The 15,349-nt window shown below is 50.9% G+C and overlaps 1 protein-coding gene across 1 annotated transcript in view; it reads left to right on the top strand.

Annotated features, from left to right (window-relative positions):
- The first annotated feature begins 12,624 nt into the window (after positions 1–12,624).
- LOC123001741 (uncharacterized) overlaps positions 12,625–15,349 on the top strand; it is a 55,419-nt gene continuing 52,694 nt past the window's right edge. The window contains exon 1 of the mRNA XM_057305443.1: positions 12,625–12,829. The gene's annotated coding sequence lies outside the window, so the exon portion shown is untranslated. The remainder of the gene's footprint in view (positions 12,830–15,349) is intronic.

The raw sequence follows: 15,349 nt of genomic DNA, 5'->3' as shown, positions 1-15,349 counted from the left end.
CTGGTCACTCGACAGAGCTTCTTAGGCTTGTGACAGCCTCTGAGTCTTCACTGGGAAGCGCTGCTCACCCTGATCCTCCTTTGTTTGAGGGGCAAGCCCGAGCCCCAGGACAGATCAGGGGTGAGACCCTTGTTGACCACAGCGTTGGGATACTGTCCCTTGGGCATGGCTGTGACACTCGACGGGTGTCAGGAGGGCTGCACGTGCAGGGGAGGCAGCTGGCCCCATGCATGCCGTGTGCTTACACTGTGTGGGTCCAGCCCTGCTCCTCGGGAGCATCCTGGTCAACCACCCCACAGCTGAACAAAGGGAAAGCAGCTTGTAAATTCTGTCTCTGAATCAATGTTCCCGCCCAAGACAGGAAGTACATAAGAGAGGATTTAGACGTGTGGTTGGGAAGAACCAGGGTGTGGGGGCGGGGGACCTTGTCTGGAGCAGGGGTGGAATAAACCAGATAAAAAATGAGCTGATTAGAAGGTGAGGCATTAGGAAGAAAAATGGCAACAACGGGGGCCATGAATAATTTAGGGAGACGATGATGGAGAGCAAGGGTTTGTGAGCTGTCTGCACACACACACACGTTCACTCACATCTGCCCAGAAACATCTGTGAGCCCCAAGTTCCCCACTATAAGCTTATAATCTGTAACATTGTCTGTGCTGACTGCCTCGGGGGCGGTTGCGAGAGAAGATGAGGTCAAGGCCTGGAAAGCCCTGAGCTCCTACGACACACCGTGACTCTTGGTGACTTGCAGCCTAGCCCGGAAGGGGGTATGAACATCTGTGACAGCAGAGCGAGAACGACCAACGAAGCCAGCCTCGCTCGGGTGTGGCCACACCCCGGCTGTGCACAAGGTCGGTGTGACAGGCGTGCTTCAACGACTGCCAGCACAGAGACTCAGAGGGATCCTCCATCGACATGAAAAGGGGCTTTATTGGGATCTACATGGTGGGACTGCAGCAGAGGAGCTAGGGTTCCACTGTCTGTAGTGGTGGTCTCTCCAGCTGTGAGAAACAGACCCAGAGTAACAGCTGAAACACAGTGCAGGGGTGTTTTTATTTTCTCCCATCAAGAGCGGGCCTTGGGCTGCATGGGGTGTTAGTGGCAGCTCCGTGGTACCCAGAGGGTCAGGCTTCTTTTTGCTTTGCCGTCTTTAGAATTTGCCTTGGGGCTGCAAGCTGGCTCCTGGGATGCCAGCTGTCATGTCCACATTCTAGAAGGAAGAAGGCACAGGGTTACATCTTGTGGCCAACTATGCAAGTAACACTAGTCTTTGAAGAACATTCTTAGAAGTTCCTTCTGCTGCCGACTTATGCTTAGAATTCATGGAATATCTCTGTGCAGGAAAGCCTGGAAAGGTGCTCTTTCAGCTCTATACATTTCCGTCCATTGCTAAGAAAGGAAGGGGGGGCAGACAGTCGAAGGCAGCTAGCAGTTTCTGCCTTGCTTTCTACAGCAAATCCTGCTGAGGAGTGAAGCCCAGAGGAGATGCAATTTCTAGACTAAAATCATGTGACCTTCTGTGTCATGGCTGGCTGCATGCAGAGGGCCTCATGATCCTTCAGAATTGCCCACATAAGAATTAGCAGACATGAGCCCCACGGCTCAGGGGGCCGTTGGCCTCAAGGCCTCAGCTTGTGGTCTGTTTGGGCACCAGCTGAAGGTGCTTGTGGCCACTGGGTCCCCTTTCTGTGGGCTTGGGGTGCTCCATGGCTGCTAGTGTCGCGTATCGAGAAAGCCTGTAAGAGTGAGCTGGTCCTTGCAGCTGGAAAGAGAATAATTTAAATGCCTGTGTATTACAGGGGAAGAGAATAACTCATAAAATTATTTGTCAGCCTAATTTGGAAAATTATCGGAACGTATAGGCACATAATTCTGGAGTCTGTCAGGACACCGTGGGAACAGCAAGAAGCACCTGGTCTTCAGGAAGAATAAAGCTTCCAGCCAGCCCGCCTGATTTTTCCTCCTCCTTTCGGCCAAGCGGCAAGCCCGATCCATTAGGGGAAATGAGATGGAATTTGTCCTGACTTTAATAAGCTCTTTGGATTTAGGTCCTCTTGAGAAAGCATCACAACGCCAGGGAGAGCTGGTGCGGCTCCCGCCACTGTGAGGCGGTGTGTGACATGGTGGCTGGTCATTCTCAAAGATCACTCAGGAACGTCCCAGCCTCGGCCTGGGGGCTAGCCAAGCACATGTGGGCAGCCCTTGCTGACGCCCACAGGAGACATGTGTGACGGGCAAGCGTCCGCAGGGGCAGGGAGCGCCCACCTGCTGCTGGGCACACAGGTTGGCTCTCGAGTGTATTTCCTTCACAGAAGCTCCCAGAATTGATGATGAGCAAGTCATCTGTACCTTGAGTTCAACATAATGTGCTATTGATCCCTGAAGTAATTTTGAACCTACTCTTCACCTGTCACATGGCCCAGTCTTTGTTTCAATCCCATTTATTATTGAGATCTATTAAAACAACTGGTTTGTCTACTTGGGCTCTTTGCATTGTCAGCATGGGGTAACTTGGACATGTGGGGATTATTTAATATAAACTTTCTCACACACACGCCCCCACTCTTCATACTCCCCCTGCCCATCCACTATTCTGCCATTATCCTGTCTGCCAATTCCATTGGCTAGATTTTCTTAGCAGTGCCTCCAAGACCCTTTCTGCTCTAGGCCTTTTAAAATGTGACATATTATCTTACAAATCGAGCAGCAAAACCGTAAGTCCCAGCCATGTGAACGTTCCAAGGGGGTGAGAGGAAAGGTCCCTCCTGCCACAGGAGTTGTGGCCCAAAATCCGGCTCATGTGGAATCAGCTCGTCAGATTTCCATCATGATTTCCCAAAGTGAAATGGAAAATAACTTAAATTGACTCAGGAATTTCTTTCAAAACGCTCTGGCAATCAATATGCTTTCAGTTGCGAGTGGAAAAAAGCCATAACGTGTAAGTTCTGCATAACTTAAATGCCCATTTTTCTTACTGCCAATGTCGACATCAGCAACTTTCCTATCATTTAGGAGGAGAGTACTATAGTCATTTGAAGCAACAAGGGATCCAAATCTAATGCTGAGGCAGTGTTTGGCCTCTGAGTTCATGTTTTGTTAAAAACGGTTCAACTTCCTGTGAGAGACCCGTGCAGACGCAGTGTGACTGCAAGGTTCTCAGGGGAGCCTGAGCATGGAATCCTGTGGGAGCATGAGTGTGAGAGATGACCACTAGATCCTAAAATAGGCCCGTGTAGATGAGTGAACTTCCATCTGTTTCTTAACTGTGGTCACAAAGACGCAGATGCTGGTGTTTCTATAATGGGTCTAAAGACAAATGATAGTATAAATCATCATTTTGAACACAATAAGGTTTTAATTTTTTCTGGTTTGATTTCTTTATATCATTTTTTTCCCGTAACAGGTATTTTTGTGCTGTAATGATTGATTCTGGTTTCAGAACATTATCTTCTAATGAAAAAGAAATATTTCATATTTAAAGAGAGATGGGAAAAACGTTGGGTTATCCACATTTCTGAAACATTAGGAAAAGCTCCTAAATGTTCACTTGGGCTTTGAAAGGTTTTCTAAAGTAAGGATTATAAATGAACACTCGGTTGGCAAGCTCCGTTCTCCTCTCCTCTTGGGAAGTTGTCAATGTGGCATAAATAACATGGCACGAAAGATCTGTTTCTCAGTCCTTAAGACGTCCTAGACCTCGGGCTGCACGTACAGAATAGGATAATGTGGCAGATTCTCCCAGAACCAGCTACAACATTAAGTAAGAAGTGCACAAAATGATGTGGGATGTTCCATTAGGAATGGGCTCAATTCAGTCTTTTAGAATTTTCAGGAAAGAAGAAAGGCTAGGAAGCTAGCAGTTTGGAGGAAGCCACCCTGTAAGAGGTTTTGTTATCCTCTGCTATGCATGCACATGCTATGCCTCACCTTGGTCATACCCCCGGCAGTCTTGAGAGAGAAGCTTCACTGCTCCTATTCCACAGAGATAAATGGGAGCTCTAAGAGGTAACGAACTTACCCAAAGTCACATGGCTGGAATTTGTGTTTTTTCCAATCTGCATGTATCAAACATGGACAGAAATTACTTCCAGATTTTCAGCGCAGGTTGGATATAGAATGGAAAAGAAGCAAGATCTCATCTTAACTTCTGTTCACATGGTAGGTGGATTTGCAGGAGTCTGTGGACATTTTGGACTACAGTCTACAATAGGACATCTATTTGACATTGAAACCCAGGACACACACACAGACACAGACAAACACAGAGCTGAATCAAAAGGTTCATAGGGATCTGGTGGGGAAAGTATGGGACAAGGGGGCTAAGAGAAGGGTGACGCCGCTGGGTTCTGGCCCAGTTGTGTGGGACTGAGGGTGCATAGGGGGCGTGCAGGGGGCCCACGTGGGGTCTCGGAGGAGAGAGGAGCCTGGCTTGGCTGAAGGGTACTTTCTGCATTCATCTGTAGGAAAGCACAACGGAGCCCCTTTACATGTGTTGATGGGGTGGGGAGGGAGGTGGGGAGGGACAGATGTTACGAGCACCCCCCCCTTATAGCTCTTCATTATGTGGATGTTTTCCTCTATTTCGTTTATTTGAAGAAGAGGCCAGCGCAGCACCTCTGTTCCAGCCACAGCCATGTCCAACTGAATATCAGATTTCATTTTTCGGAGGATGTTTATTAAAAAATAAAAAGTGGCAAAAGAAGGCAACTCCTTCCAAAGAAGAGAGTTAAGACTCCTGCTTGAATTCCTCACTTACGAAACACACACACACACACACACACACACACTTGTTGCCAGTTAAGCAAGCCAACAGACATAGTGGGGACACCTCCCATTAAGCTCTGTGGCCAGGAAACAGAACTTTAAGTGCATTCCCCCATTAGGGAAAAAGAGAAATTGGAAATTTCCTTTTTGGAAATTGAGAAAACTGGAAGCAATGTCATCTTTTTAGAATTTTCTAATAGAGTCACAATTTTTTGTTAGCTGGGGAGCCTATCGATGCTGTTCAGAGCATGCACTGTGTTATGGAAAGGTGGAAGGAGGGCAGATGGCTTGGACTGGCCAGTGCTGGAGGCACCCGCCCCCCCCCCCCCACCTGTGCTCTCCTGCTGAGGGCACCTCCCGTGCCTCCACATCTTGCAGGCCTCCTTTTCCAAAGCTCCAAGTGATAAGAACTCACGAGTGGGGCAGGGAGGGGGGGGCAACACAGTAAAGAGGAAACAGAATATAAATTTTAAGACTAGATGTTGCCAGCTGGTTCCAGCAGAGCTAGAGGACAGCAGATATGGACAGGAATCCAAGAAGCAGAGACACTGAGAGTATAAAAGGAGCAAAAAACTTTCTTTGCTGCTCTATCGATCAAGAAAAGAACAAGTCCGTTCAAAAATCTATCAGATCGTCTTTCTGGAAACTAAACCCAGAGGAATATGAGCTGGATTCGACAACCATTCTATTTTACCATCTCCCTGACTCAGAGAGTGGCCCTTGTCAGTGTTTGAGCTTATCCATAAAATGTCTTTTGAAAGTTTCACCCAGATGAGTATATTTGCTGAGGCTGTTTCCACCTTTGCTTCCTTTTTTGTTTTTGTTTTTGTTTTTTTAAAGATTTTATTTATTTGTGAGAGAGCACGAGAGGCAGGAGGGTCAGAGGGAGAAGCAGACTCCCCGGTGAGCAGGGAGCCTGATGCGGTATTCCATCCTGGGATCCTGGGACTCCGGGATCATGACCTCTGAGCCAAAGGCAGTGGCTTAACCAACTGAGCCACCCAGGCGCCCTGCTTCCTTTTTTTTTTTTTTTAATTTTTTTTATTATATTATGTTAGTCACCATACAGTACATCCCTGGTTTCTGACGTAAAGTTCCATGATTCATTAGTTGCGTATAACACCCAGTGCACCATGCAATACGTGCCCTCCTTACTACCCATCACCAGCCTACCCCATTCCCCCACCCCCTCCTCTCTGAAGCCCTCACTTTGTTTCCCAGAGTCCACAGTCTCTCATCCTGCTTCCTTTTTTAATTAGGAGTTGTGTTAGGGAGCTTGGTCTGAGTGGCGCTGAGCAGCGGGTACTGAATCCGCTGTCTGCAAGTGATGCCGGCAGTTGCCAGAACAGGTGAGGCTTCTCTGCGGGGATGCCCCGAGCTCTGCTCTCGGGCAGGACAACCAACACCCTTGTCTTCATGCTCTCCTACTTAAAGCTTGAAATACTGCATGTGGTATGATTAAAAAGATCTTGGTGTAGCACATTCAGAGCCTGCCCAAGGGAGTCATGAGGCCGGGGCAGCTCAGGAGGAGCCTGGTGTCCCTGCCGGGCACGTGGCCTGCACTTCCTCAGTCAGTGCTGAGCGAGTGGGTCCCTCGGCTCCTCTCCGTTCTCCTCCTGTTCCTCCTTTGCCACTGATTCTGCCCCTGCTTGTTCTCAGTAGAGTAGGTAAGGGAGAAAGAGGTGTGTATAAATCTCCCACTGCCTGTTTTTGGTTCTCGCCATGGCCGGGATGCAGCTGAGCAAAACAATTTACATGCTCAGACCTAGGAGGCCTTTTGCACCTCAAAGTCCCTTGCCTCTTCTGAGTTTTTGCTGGCATTTCCTTCGAGTTCAGCCTGCAGGCCCCAGCCTGGGCTCCCACTTCCCTTCCCTGGTTAGAACTTTCCACGCACATCTGACCCAAGGAGAAGGGGGCCCTCGTGTTAACTGGTGACTTTAGGTTTCATTGCAAGAACCAGGAGCTGTGGGACACCTGAGTTTCATGGAGATTCTGGACACGTCGCTCAAGGTCAGCTTGTAAGAGCCCCTGGAGAAAAATGGCATCATTACAGGTTAGTATCCCTGTCTTTGGAAAAAGGAAAAACAATCTCACCCCAAAAGGGAGATGGGCATCGCTGTAAACAGCCCAGCTGGCTGGGGGACGGGCACCGGAAGCCTCTCAGGGAAGTGGACACATCTGCCTGGCTGTCGGCAGAGGGCAGAGAGCTCAGTCACCACACCCGGCACTGACCCCTGCCCAAACCTGGACCTCACAGCGCAGCCCGTGTGTCCTGGCTCCCACACCCTTTGTGCTCCACCCAGTGTCCCCTGGGGACTCGAAGTGAGGACAGCCAGGCTGCCAGGCAGACTGCTCACAGGCTGCAGGTGTCTGTTGTGGGGCTTCGATGATTTTTTTTTAGAACAGAAGAGCTTTAACCTGAAAAGTGGAAGCTTAATTTAAATCTTGGCTTCAAAATGAAAAAATCTGGGTGGCTTCGGCCTCAGAGGAAGGTGGGAGCCTTACCTTATCTCCCAGACCCTCCATTTCTTCGTGGGCCTGCAGGGAGGAGGCACCAGGGCCACAGCCTCCAGCGGCCCCTTCCATTTCCTGAGCATTACTTGAAACGTCAAGCCAGCCGCTCATGTTTCCACACCTCAGCCACTCAGTCTGGGACACAGTCTGTGGCAGGCGCTCTCTGGGACTCTGCCTGCAGCACCTCCTGCCATGCCTGGGGCTTCTGCCTCTGTCCTCTCAACCTGCATCCTGCGGCTTCAGGGATGTGTGTTCCTGATGTTCCTGATGGGATCGGGCTCTGCCCACCTTCTTGAATGTGGGATCGGAGTGAACGCCACCACCTTAATTTCCGTAATTTCCCTCATTGGTCTTCATGCTGTACCTGCTCCCGTATCACAGAAACCACCAGAAACTCAGCTTCGCAAAGACGGGCTGTGTCCACAGACAGGCGTATAGCACCCCCTCACCCTGAACTTCGGAACAGCTCAAGCTTAAGCTCCCCATTGTCCCCCAGGGACAAAGGCGGGAGGTGCCCAGCATCACTGTGTCGCGGTGCTGTGTCTGAGGCTCCAGGCCGTGTCCTGGGTGCCTGAGGGCATAGCCTGGGGACTGCGTTCCTCCCCTAAACTCTTTTCTCTCCCATTAGTCAGGGAACTTCCTGGTGCCAACCCCTCCTGCTTCTTGTCTCAAAACCACACATAGTCGCCTGTGCTGGGCCAGGGCCCCCTGCAGACCACCCCTACAGACCCCAGAGGGCACCTCTGCTCTGAAGCCTCCTGTGCCCCTCACTTCTAACCAGAGTGCATGTATGGGTCTGGTTCTGCCCTCAGACCTAATGCTTTGAGATAGTCACCATCAGGAACAACGTAGCTCCAGGAAAGGGGAGAAGTCACTACTGAAAGTGCAGTGCAGGAACCAGGTAGCTCATTCTCCAGTCTCTCAGCACAGGATCACCTGTGAGAGGCCTCCTGTCTCCCGGAGCAGAAGAACCGAACATGGTGCGGGATGGGCAGAGAAGGGAGCCCGTTCAGTTTAACTTTAAGCCATACAGAGGGAGGAAAAAGCAAGCCAGGCAGTGCTAGGGAAAACAAAAAAGCTGAAACACCAAAAGTGCATAGACGGAGGCTGCCCTTGGAAGCAAAGACTCTCAGCAGACGCCTCGGGGACCGGTCAGGCCCGTGGCTGGAATGAGAGCTGCGCTCACCATCGATTTCGGAGGCAGAGTGTCCACGGCTGCCTGCTTGGCCCGCGGACTTCACGAGGGCCAAGCCTCAGAACCCTGGCTAGGCCTGGGTAGACGTATGCACACCGAGACTTCCTTCCTTCAGATACACACGTGGTCATTGGTGAACACAACACACAGCTCATTCCTGGTGTAAAGCTTTGGGGAAGCCATGGGCACACGTCATCACCGAGCAGGGCCAGCATATCCCAGATGAGCGGTGGTTGCCAATATTCCATTTATGAGCCTCTGTTCTCACCAGCTAATAGGGCTTAATGAACTCCTTTTTGTATTTTATTTCAACAAATCCATGTCATTAAAGTAGCAGTTTCCGTGGAGCTTGGCCTTTTCACGGCTGCCCGCTGGGGTCCTGGGCTGGCAACACCACCGTGACCTCAGAGCTGTGGGCGATACTCTGCAGTCCCTCCCAGCAGCGGCACGGTCCCCATCCCCATCTCGCTCTGTCTGGCCCATGCTGCCCAGCTCCGGCCGGGGCAGCCCCTCCACCTCCCCTGGCAGGCTGGAGCAGGTGGAACGTTCCTGAGCTGCCACACACCCCCAAGGAGCATGCCCCCTGAGGAGCAGTGCAGGAATCCAAGCGCCTCTCTACCGGCCACGTGCCCCCCCGCTTTGTCCATCTGTGTATGGCAAGCCTCCCATGCCGTTCCCTGCGATGTGTCCGGGCTGTGCTTTCTGCCACAGGGGCTTTGCTTGTGTCTTTTGGTCTTGTCCACGTCCACAACACCAGCCCACCCACATATCAAGGTGACGTCACAGACCCCAGCAACGCTGCCCTGGAGGGTGCTTGAAGCGCTGGGATTGGGATCCAGGTTACCATGATGAACAACATGCCGTATTTTTGTAAATTTTGATCAAGATCAGATTTTAAAAAATAAAATTGGTAGACAAGCTTGGAACATAAAGCCCTGTCCTCCTGTACATTCAGGGAAGACTCTTTGGATCAAACCGTTCAGCCATGTATCAGGTGTGACCCACTGAGGTCAGGGGGGCGGTCAGGTGTGCACACACACATCAGTGCTTCAGAGAGAAGGCTGTGTGTGGACGGAGGCTCTGTGGGGAAGTGTGGAGCCCGGGCCAACCCTAGAAACCCTTGCTAGTTTCCAGCAAGTTCACGAACCTCTCTGCGCTTGAGCGTTCTCAGTTGCAAACGGGGATAGTGACTTGGAAGTTCTGCTGTGAGGACTGAATGAACTAACGTAGGCCACATGCTCACAGCACCACAGGAACGTCGGGAACACTGGGGATACTTGAAGCTATTGATACTCATTGCCCAGAAGGTTTGATTTTTAATTGTTCCATTAGATCCAAAATTCTGAATTAACAAAATGAAAAGAACTGGTTGGTCTGGTGCACTGAGGTGGGGGAAGGCTGGACGTGGGGCAAGGGGCGTGAGGAGGGAGAGTCTGAGGTCCAGAGGGAGCAGGGCAGCAGGCAGGAGAAGCGAGGTCTGGGGGAACCCACAGCCCAGAGGGGCTGCACAGAGCCCAGGGACGTGGGTGGAGACCAGAGGTAATGGGGGAGATGCCGTGTGCGTGGAGGCACCAGACAGCCATGGCCAGTGCCCCTCTGCTGCCCTCCCTGGATGTCGCGTCAGCACTGCCCATCCTGGGGGCTCGGTGTCCACGCACGAGTTGGTGGGCTGTGGGACTGCAGATGGGCAGCAGATTCTGACAGTTTTTTTTTTTTTAATATTAAAGTCCCTGAGATGCTCTCTAAATTCTTGTTTACCTGCAAGCACAAGTTCCTAACTATATTTATTGCTTCCATCAGAATGAACTTTACGACACCTTTTGGTGTTCTGGAATCCCCGAGTTTAATGACCGGAAAGAAGGAAGCGCATTTTCAGCCATCGCCCTTGCTTTGGGACCCATGAGTGCCTTCCATCACTGTATCGTGCTTTAGGAGATGCTCTGCCTGGTCTCTAACCACATAAGCTCCCTTCCATGGGGGTTGATTCAGGATCTTGCTGGGGCTTTTGAGTCTAAAATCGTGGTGAAATCCGGGGCTGAATAAATTGTGGTCATGAGGCCCCACTGGACTGAACAGAGACCAGGGGAAAATCACATTTCTCCAGGAAAATAGGAGGTTCAGAAAGTGGGGACCCAGCAGAATCAGACACTCTTCCAGGGGAAGAGCAGATTTGTGGTCCCTCTTCTTACTCTTACTGCCAGGACACTGGCCATGGGATCTTTCAGGAAACCCCATCCTGCCCCTTTCCCCTGCCCCCCCCCCGGACATTCACCACCTTCCATGGATCACCGTCCGACTCATCCTCCAGGAAAGGCCACAGACAAGTTCCCTGAGGCTACCTGGTGCCCAGATGAAATGGCCAGTGACATGAGAACAAATGGGACAAGCGTTGGGGTCAGAGAGATGGGACCTTGAACCCCAGCTCTGCCACGTCGCAGCGGGATGGCCACAGGCAAGCCACCCAGCTCAGGTGCTTTGACTGTGACGCACGGAGGTTACTGCCTGCTCTGAGGGGTTGCTAGAGAATTAGAACACTTTGTCATATTGACTTATTTAAGATGTGTGCACCTCTGCTTTCTCTAGCCATGAGGTACTTTACAAATGAAATCCCCTCTGGTATCTGCCAGCCCTCCAGGCCGCAGGGACTGTGTCCCTGGCCTCCATGTGTACTGTCTGCCCATGTCGAGTTCCCTCCCTGAAGCCTCTCTTCAGCTCACCAGCTACTTCTCCGAGAATATCTCAGTGGGTTCCGTGGTCGAGGCAGGCTCCAACTTGCCTAAACTCAGAGCAACATGGCCCTTGAGACTGTCACTGGGATAGGTGAAATCTCTGGAACATCCCTCACCTAATTCTCTTTGGTTGGGTGCAAGCTGAACCCAGGCTTTCTATGCCACGAGACTCCAGGTTCCCTTGTCCAGCCTTTTGCCCTTTGCCTGGCCGCAGGCCAGACGTCAGAGATGAGCAAGAGGCTGGAGCACCATGTCCGGTGAGGAGTCGGCCGTCCAAGGACTCATCACACTGAAAGCAGGGGGCGATTTCAGAGTGAGCCTGGGGTGCCAGCAGAACATAGGGAGGAGGGACCGCCCTGGCTTGGGGAGCGGTGGAGGCCCAGGAGGAGGTGGCTTCGCGCCCCATCTCCAGGAGCCATGAAGGTTGGGCAGGGCAGGCAACAGCGGAGCGGCTTTCCAGGATTGAGGATTTGGCTCATACCAAACACTTCGTGGCGGGACACCAGTATTTTCTTTTTTGATCCACTTAATCACATCATCTTTGCAGAAAACTTTTCTTTAAATTCTGACTGCTTTGAAAGCACACCAGGAAGGTTGTATCACTTGGCATTATTTTCAGTGAATTACGGAAGGAAAGACCCTAATCCTTGGAGGAGCACGCGTTGCCAGGCCCTGTACTAAGCCGATGCTCAGATGTGGGTTAAAGTTCTAGAAAGCAGCTTTTATAAGTATTTCTGGTTCTGCTTTGTTTAATTAGTAATTGTTGACTGTAGAGAGAGCAAAACCTTGCTACCCGCATTTTTATGGTGCACAAAGAAGGGGAGAATGCAAATGTTTTATGTTTTCGTTTGCCGCTCCCGTTTGCCTTCTCGCTCTCTCTGTAAACCCCTGCCATCTGCAGCCATTCTCTGTGCTCTAATAGCCAAGATACCATCTAGTCTTCTCTAAAGGCTGCTTCGAGCAGGTTTCCTGTAATGAAGATGCTGGTGGTAGAGATAAATCTGTTTCCATTCCAAAAAATGGGAAGGGGAAAAACCCCGCTTAGTGCTTGTTTGTGCATAATAGTGCCATTTTCTTAAAGACCTGTTTTAGACAGTGTTATGGGCTAATAAAGAACCAGTCTGCCCACAGCTCTCTGGGTAACTACAGAGCAGTGGGGATGGCGCAGGTGGGGCGTCATGGATGCCCGGGTGGCTGAGAGTGAGGATTTCCCATTTGAGATCCAAGTCTGCAGCTCCCACAAGTTAATCTAAAAATAGACCAAGCACATTTTCTTGCTGGGTAGATTCAGATAAAATTGAGCTCCTACATACCCAGGATTTGTGGGATTTGTTGCTAATATTAGAGATTTACATTTCTGTTATACCTCTGCCGGCTTAATCTGATCATTCCAAAATGCTCAGAACTGGTTGCTCTTTCAAGGACAACTTGATTAGGTAAAAATTAGACCTTTATTTATTGAAGCCTTTGGACTTTGGGAACCAATCTGTTTTACTCATCCTTTGCAGTTCCTTCAGACGTTCCTGAAAACACGTCTGCTGAGGCCGTCAGCTCCACCCAGATTTTACTGACGTGGGCTTTGGTGCCTGAACAGGACCAGAACGGGCTCATACTGGGCTACAAGGTATGTGTCAGAGGTGACTGTCCTGTGCTTAGACTGTGCAGGTGCTCCTGCGTGTCACTCCCTTAGACTAAGGAGCGCAGGGCGTCTTCCAGACCTGCAGCACCGTCCTGTGTTGTGATGTTCACATCTGTTTTCTCCTCTAAACTTCCTTGCCATCTGGTGACGAGGCACGACTACAACCTCCTAACATAGGCCCAAACAACACACGGGTAGGAGCCGGCTACTTAAGCTCGAGCCTCTGCTTCCTGGCTTGTACAACGGGAGTCATCATGGTGGCTGGCTCTGATCTGGTCTGAGAGGGAAGGGGGTTTGATTTTGTGAGCTGCGGTGTGCTCCTAGCGTGTGCTGAGTGGGTGTTCTTAGCTACCTGCATGCTGGTGCGCACACCAGCATCCTGGGCCATCCAGGGCAATGGCGACAGCAGGAGGGGCGAGCACCTTTCTGCCTCTTGGGGGGCCCTTGCTGGGTTTAGTCTTACCTGCACTTATCCACCTGTGCTTTTGTTTACATCACTTCCCCCGAGCAGTGGGACGGATTTTCCTGGATGTGGCCCATAGGGCCCCACACCTGTCTGTTACTCCCTGTACAGCCTTCCAGCATCGGAACTCCAGGCTTTCCTTGGTTTTGATCCCCAGCCTCTGGTTTTCCCCCTCCTGTTCTCGTGGGCATTCAGTTGCTCCCCCAGGCCCTGCTGGACGTGGGGATCTCACTGGGCAGGTGTAGTGACCACAACTCCACAGCACATACCTGGGTCCTGGAGAAGAGAGCTTGCCCTGCTGTTTTCAAGCTCCTCCCTGAGGTCCGCCATCTCTTATGGCCTTCTGGGTCCTGGACTAAGGGACCAGTTCAGGAAGGATGAGCTGCGAGTGAGGACTTAGCAAACCAGCAGGAGCAGGCAGGGCCGTGGACTGGAGTTTCCCAGGGTGCTGTGTCTGTGCATGGGCAGCAGCACAGAGCCCAGGGGGACTGTGGCCCAGGGTGCAGGGAATTCCAGCAACTCTCTCGAGACAGGAGCCCAATTTCCCAAGAACCTGGGAAACCGAGGGGGCGCTGGCTCCTTCTGTAGGAAGCACAGTGTCGGTGTTTATGACCAAGTCCTCGTTCTAGTGGATGTGGTTGGTGTGCCTGCTGTTGTGTGCCTCAGCTCTGGGAAATCACGGCTCAGGGGAGCTCCCCCTGCCATGGGCTGGGTCCTAACTCAGCTCCTCTTCTGCTCTGGAGCACGTCTTCCCCACTAAATACCAGCATATGGAAACTAGATCCATAAGCCTTAAACACCGCTGCTGTGGGGGAGAAGCCGCAGTTGCTGGTCCTTGCCCTGTGGTTGAGAGGCCCCCTCCTGGCACCCTGCATCCCCATGACCATGCACGCTTGTGTGTGGATGCTCCAGATTCTGTTCCGGGCCAACGACCTGGACCCCCGAGCCCCGCAGTCCCATCGTGCAAGGGAACCACACGCAGTCGGCGCTGCTGGCCGGTCTCCAGAAGTTCATGCTATGCAAGCTCCGGGTGCTCACGTTCGTCCGCATTGGCAACGGAGTCCCCAGCTCTCCCCTCATCCTAGAGTGGACCGAGGATGACAGTATGGTAGCGGTGTGCTTGAACAGCCCAAACAACGGAGACAGTTGTCATTTTTTTTTAATAATGATTTTTTATTATATTATGTTAGTCACCATACAGTACATCCCCGGTTTTCGATGTAAGGCTCGATGATTCATTAGTTATGTATAACACCCAGTGCACCATGCAATATGTGCCCTCCTTACTACCCATCACCGGTCTATCCCATTCCCCCACCCCCCTCCCCTCTGTAGCCCTCAGTTTGTTTCTCATAGTCCATAGTCTCTCATGTTTCATTCCCCCTTCTGATTACCCCCCCCTTTCTTTATCCCTTTCTTCCCCTACTGATCATTCTAGTTCTTATGTTCCATAGATGATAGAAATCATATGATAGTTGTCTTTCTCTGCTTGACTTATTTCACTAAGCATTATCTCCTCCAGTGCCGTCCATGTTGTAGCAAATGTTGAGAACTCGTTCTTTCTGATTGCTGAGTAATATTCCATTGTATATATGGACCACAACTTCTTAATCCAGTCGTCTGTTGCAGGGCATCTCGGCTCCTTCCACGATTTAGCTATTGTGGACATTGCTGCTATGAACATTGGGGTGCATATGGCCCTTCTCTTCACTACGTCTGTATCTTTGGGGTAAACACCCAGTAGTGCAATGGCTGGATCATAGGGTAGGTCAATTTTTAACTTTTTAAGGGACCTCCACACTGTTTTCCAGAGTGGCTGTACCAACTTGCATTCCCACCAACAATGTAGGAGGGATCCCCTTTCTCCACATCCTCTCCAACAATTGTTGTTTCTTGCCTTGTCTATTTTTGCCATTCTAACTGGCGTAAGGTGGTATCTCAGTGTGGTTTTGATTTGAATTTCCTTGATGGCTAATGATTTTGAACATTTTTTCATGTGTCTGTTAGCCATTTGTATGTCTTCGTTGGAAAAGTGTCTGTTC

This window comes from Ursus arctos, unplaced genomic scaffold (assembly GCF_023065955.2).
Source record: "Ursus arctos isolate Adak ecotype North America unplaced genomic scaffold, UrsArc2.0 scaffold_32, whole genome shotgun sequence".
In the NCBI taxonomy this organism is placed as follows: Eukaryota; Metazoa; Chordata; class Mammalia; order Carnivora; family Ursidae; genus Ursus; species Ursus arctos.
The sequence above is the reverse complement of the archived record's forward strand: the minus strand, read 5'-3'. Positions and strand labels throughout refer to the sequence as shown.